This window comes from Apis cerana, linkage group LG1 (genome assembly GCF_029169275.1).
Source record: "Apis cerana isolate GH-2021 linkage group LG1, AcerK_1.0, whole genome shotgun sequence".
Taxonomy (NCBI): Eukaryota; Metazoa; Arthropoda; class Insecta; order Hymenoptera; family Apidae; genus Apis; species Apis cerana.
Window position 1 is genome coordinate 9181667 of NC_083852.1, and position 6208 is coordinate 9187874.

The window sequence follows — 6208 nt, forward strand, 5'->3', positions numbered from 1 at the left end:
CATTCTTTTTCACTATAAAAGATTCAATTAAAATCAATTCAATGTTTCTCATTTATTCGAATATTCTTTTTATTACTAAATTCATATAATTATTCATATAGTTCGATTCATATAGTTGTTTAATCTTTATTTTACAAATGATTACACAAGCATTTTCAACTATAAACAATCAAACTAATTTGTATCGTCCATACTAATCATATTAAAATAACTAGATATATATTATATAATATTAACTATCAATATTATCTTAAAAACGCGACGTGCAAGAAGATCTATCCTGATCTAATAAATAAAATACAAAAGAAAAAAATGTTACTATTCACGGGTATGATAAATACCCACGGTCACTGTGCTCGTGCAAAAATCTACGTATACAACCAATCACTCGTGTCGATTCGGATCTTTCATCCTACGACATGATTGAATGATCGGAGGAACATAAATGCATGCGACTCACCAATGATGCGAAGAATCTGCATTGTTGTGGGCCAAGATATCATCACCGAAGTAGTCATCATCAGGAACTGGAATTGGAACAGAACTGGAAACTGGAAACTGGAAACTGGAAACTGGAAAATAACAACACATGAAACATTATAATTAAAACACAATACTGATTATTTAAAAAAGTTAAATTGAAAATTTATATAAATAATTACCTCTTCGCGTGGTGGATGATTGCCCTATTCCTTCGAGAAACACTGACTCTATCCTGTACCGAAAACGAATGTTTAAAAAAATAAAATAAAAATAAACTACCATCGCGTCGATTTGAAACATAGGCGACGACCAAGCACTGACTCTAGTTTCGCGAATAATTATGATAATTTAATTAGAGCTATTGTGCTCTAAAATATTAAAAAACTGTTACGAAGCAAACACTGAATCTACAGACCGCATTGCACGCGGTCACAAATATTTTTAAAATTGAAGTCCAGTAGAAATGTTCATAACACCGGCAAAGTCAGGCACCTTTAAAAATATAAAATATTATATGTAATTATTTTTTCAACAATACAATATTGATGATATAAAAATATTGAAATAATAAAAAAAGAGTCTATTAAACTTTAAATTTTAATATGAATAAAAATTGAAATATCTAATAAACAGTAACACGATAACAATTTATAATAGAAAAGATTGAAAATCTACTGATTTTATTTCAATGAAAGAATTAAAATTTTTTTAAATTAAAGATGGCTTATATTTTTTAATTAATAATTAAAGCAAAAAAATAAATAAAATTTATAAAAATAGTTATAATAATAGTTACCTCTTCGCGTGATGGATGACTGCATTATTCCTTCGAGAAGCACTGATTCTACTCTGTACCGAAAACGAATATTAAAAATAAAAAAAAAATAAAAAATAAAAAACTATTAACGCGTCCGTTTAATTTACAATCGACGAACAAGCACTGACTCTAATTTCCCGACTTTGATAAATAAATTTAATTAGAGCTATTGTGCTCTAAAATATTAAAAAACTGTTACGAAGCAAACACTGAATCTATCGATCGCATTGCGCGCGATCACAATAATTGTCTGGAAATAAAACTGATTAGTAATGGGCAGGGATGTATAGAAAAAGAAGCAAAATATTTTTTCTATATTTTTTCTTCTTCTTTCTATCAAACATTTGTTTCAGAAAAAATTGTCATTTTATTGAAACTATGAATTGATTATTAATTTTTTTATGAATAAAAAAATTTCATATATAAAAAAATAAAATATATATTATTAATACAAAATTATTAATATTTATAATGAATGTTCATTATAAATATTTATTATATATCTTGAAATATTAAATTATACCATAAAAACTATTGAATAAAAATAGAATAAATGAAGAAAACAGAATACATACAGTATGTAGTAAATGAAACATCAAATTTCTTGAAAAAGTATGTTGGCATCCATATTGAAATTTTTTCCCCCTTTCAAATTACCAGTGATCAGCTAATAAATCTATACGAAAAAAAATAAGAATTTTTAAATATATATATGAAATAAAATAAAATCAAACGATCGTACATTAAAATAAAACAAAAATCAAACATAAATTCCATCTTAAAAAGACATACCAGATAATTAAAATTTTAACTGAAATCCTAACCGTCGAATATTACGATTAACGAATTAGTGGAGGTGGAGTGAAGGGGGTGTATGCGCGCGCAGCAAGTCTAAACCTGTCGAAACCTGTCGAAGCATGTCGAAATATGTCGAGCGTAATAAAAAACGCGAACTCTCAAATCCCTGGAAAAGTGATATTATGAAAACAAATAATGAACCTCGAAGCATTGAACAAAAAAGAAAAAAAATATATAAACAGTACGGAGTGATGCAGAACGTATTTAGAAACAAAATACGTTTATAATATGTATATATATTATATACGTATGTATCGATATATTTCGAATATAATAAAATAATTGATTTTATGCACGTTCGTTCCAATATGGATAAAGAGATTATAAAAAACTATTCTAAATAAATTTATTCTAATAAATTTATTCGTTAAAAGGTATATTAACATGAAAATCATCAATCATAAATCATTGTAATATGTTCATACTACCAAGTCATTTTTCCTTCCAAGCTATCCCGACAATCGAGCGAATTAATTCTTTTAAAAAATTAAAATCGTAAAACAAATGTATAAAAAAACTATAAAATGAAGCAACAAGTGAATTCGAATCCAGATTCAACGAAGCACGAAATACCGGTAATCTCGACGGAAACGATCGATGGAAAAGACACAAAAAAATCCCAAATACTAATTAATTTCGACACTATAATGTATGTAATAAATAAATAAACTATTAAATAAACAAAAATGTTAATAATTTACAAATTTGATGATAGAATATGATCAAAATTACTTACTGCGCAGTAGAATTTTCGAAGCCGGCTGCGACGACACGTCCACTCACTAGCACTTTCCACAGAAAACTGACCCCCGCCCGCCAAATTTTCTTAGGAGTCTTCTGATTGGCTGACATCGTATGATTCGATAATCGAAATCGCATAGAAAACTAAATTTATTATATAATATATTTTATTTATTTTAATTAATAATATTAACTAAAAAATTAATTTACTTATATATTATTAAACTTTAATCTATTATTTTTTTCTTTAATTTTTGTATTTATATATATTTTTATTAATTTTTTATTCATTAATTTATTATCGATTTATCGATTATCGATTTATCGATTTATTTGTTAAATTATTCTTTTCTCTAATGATTTATTTTTAAATATTTAAATATTTTAAATTTCTTTAAATTGTTTATTTATATATATATGAAATTTTTTACTTTTTATTTTATCATTTTTTATACAATTATTTATAAATTTATTTGCATAATATAAGTATTTATATATTTATTTATCCATTTTTTTAATGACATTGTTTTATTCGTAGACATTTTTATAGATATTTTCGGCCTGTTAATTAATTTAATAATGACAAAATAAAAACGTATACGAACGAAATATCAAATTTTACCGCGTTCATATTGGAATTTTCTTAGGGTTCGAATTCTATCACGATGCTACCAATTATTCCGTACAAAATAAAGAAAATCAAAACTTTTAAATAAATAAATAAAATATATGAAATTAAGATTATAGTAAAATATTACAACTAGATTAAATAAATTGAATTAAATAATAAAACTTGGCAATCGAATTATAAATGAATAAAAAATCGAAGTTATTTTAATTGCCAAAAAATTATATTGTATAAAATATTAAGATAAATAAAATAAAATAATAATATTAGTTAAATAAGAACACGAACAATAAAGAAGTAATTATAAAATAAATATTATTAAATAGAACACAAACGAAGAAAATTTCTACATGTCTAATCGCCACAATTTATCGACGTACAATGACATTCTCTCGATTCGATTGCGTCTATCGAATTATAAATTAGAGAGGGGATATGCTTAGTAATTCAAGTTCGAACCTATGTAAACACGAATCCCCAATTTCTTAGAAACGCGATATCATACAAAATGTTTTTACTTCGAGCAAAATATAAACAAAAGAAAAAGGCAAATATAGATAATATGCGGACTGTTACACAGCTACATATAAAAAAATATGCGTCACTAGACAATTCGTTTTCACACATTAAAATTAATCGTAATAAATTTCTTTTACTTTAATATAATTAAAAAAAAATAATAAAAACCTAATCGTATATAGATATATATATATTTTTATGAATATAAATGAAATTTTACCTGATTTATGGAAAATATTTCGAATGGCGTCGTAGAATAGTTCGATGACGTCATAGCTGCAAATCCATCACATGAAAAATCCCAAGTCATCCTCATTATTAAATGATAATCTGCAAAAATAAAGATCAAAAACATAAAATAAATGCATAATATTAAATCTATATTAAAATAAAGCAATATCCGACTTCAAAATTTTGTCTGAAAATATTTCGATATCAGAAGCTACTAATGACGCAACAGGTAAATGAATGATCAAAGAGAAAATAACAAAGAAATATAAAATATTAAAGAAACATACCTTCACTATTGTTGAATAGATTATTAAACAAGAAAAACACACAATAATTTAATAACAAAACACAAAAAAACACACTTTATAGCACATTTTATACGTCTCAAACCGGCGATACGTCCCTTCGCGATCACTTCCACCGGACAAATGGCGGGACGCGCCACCAAGAAGTGATCTGATTGGCTGATATATGGCGCATGCGTACATTAAAAACTGCGCGAAAAATTAAAATATTATATAATACATAATTATTTTTGCTATTTGTAATGCATAATTGCTATAAAGGTTTGCCTATTAAAAATATAATAAAAATTTATTATCAACATAATAAAATTATTTTAATTATTTAATTTAATTTAAATCAAAATTTATTCATAATTTAAACCAAATCAAATATATAAAAGTTTAATAAGGAAATTAATTTAATAATCTAAATAAAAATAAAATATGAGAAAAAAATTTCATATATATAAAATAGGAGCCTATAGTTTCAAAATGAACATGAAAATATTCAAACTTATGAGTATGATTCTATCTTACTTTTATCCAAAATAATACATTATTATATTTTTATATTTATAATATAAAAACTTTTTCTTCAAAAATTTCTAATTGACTAATTTACTTTATCAATAAATGAAAAAGAATCATAATAAAAATTGAAGTCAAAGATGCAAAATTGAATTCCTTGGATATGAAATAAATACAAAAAAATCATTTTACATTTATTTCTAATAAATTAGAATAATTTACATAATGACAATTTTACCTACAAAAATTTCTTGATTAATTTATTGAATCAGCAAATGGAAAAGGATTTTTATGAAAATTGAAACAGTACACAAAAATAAAAGATGCTAATTTTAATATTGGCACAAAAAAATCAATCTATTGTATCTCTATCCAAAATTAAAGTAATTTGAAGACTGATTTTTTTCTCAAAAATTGTTTTATTAAATTATTTTGTCAGCAAGTAGAAAAGGATTCTTGTAAAAATTATAATAAAATACAAAAATAGAATCTCTTGGCTTTAATAAGAACACATAAGATCAATCTATTGTATCTCTATCCAAAATGATTTAAATTTTGAACTTTTTGCTCAAAAATTGCTATATTCAATTATTTTATCAGCAAATAAAAAGAGATCCTTGTAAAAATTGAAATAAACTATATAAAAATAGAATCTGCAGGCTTTCATACAAGTACAAAATGATCATTTAATTCTATTTTTGCATATAGTTAAAATAATTTAAAGATTGCATTTTTCCTCAAAAATTGCTTTACCAAATTATTTTGTCAACAAGCAGAAAGAGATCCTTAAAAAACTTGAAATAAACTGTATAAAAATAGAATCTTTTGATTTTAATACAAGTACAAAAAGATCAATCTATTGTATTTCTATCCAAAGTTAAAATAATTTGAAAACTGAATTTTTTCTCAAAAATTGTTTTATTAAATTATTTTGTCAGCAAGTAGAAAAGGATCCTTGTAAAAATTATAATAAAATACAAAAATAGAATCTCTTGGCTTTAATAAGAACACATAAGATCAATCTATTGTATCTCTATTCAAAATGATTTAAATTTTGAACTTCTTCCACAAGAATTACTTTACTAAATTATTTTGTCAACAAATAGGAAGGATCCTTAT

At 24.2% G+C, this 6208-nt stretch overlaps 1 long non-coding RNA gene across 1 annotated transcript; it reads right to left on the reverse strand.

The window, feature by feature from the left end:
- Positions 1–1729: 1729 nt before the first annotated feature.
- LOC133666850 (uncharacterized) lies at positions 1730–4683 on the reverse strand. Its single transcript, XR_009831611.1, has 5 exons — positions 4565–4683; positions 4267–4376; positions 2895–3043; positions 2093–2264; positions 1730–1976 (listed from the first exon to the last, which is right to left on the reverse strand). It is a non-coding gene; the product is annotated as an uncharacterized LOC133666850 (long non-coding RNA).
- Positions 4684–6208: the final 1525 nt, after the last annotated feature.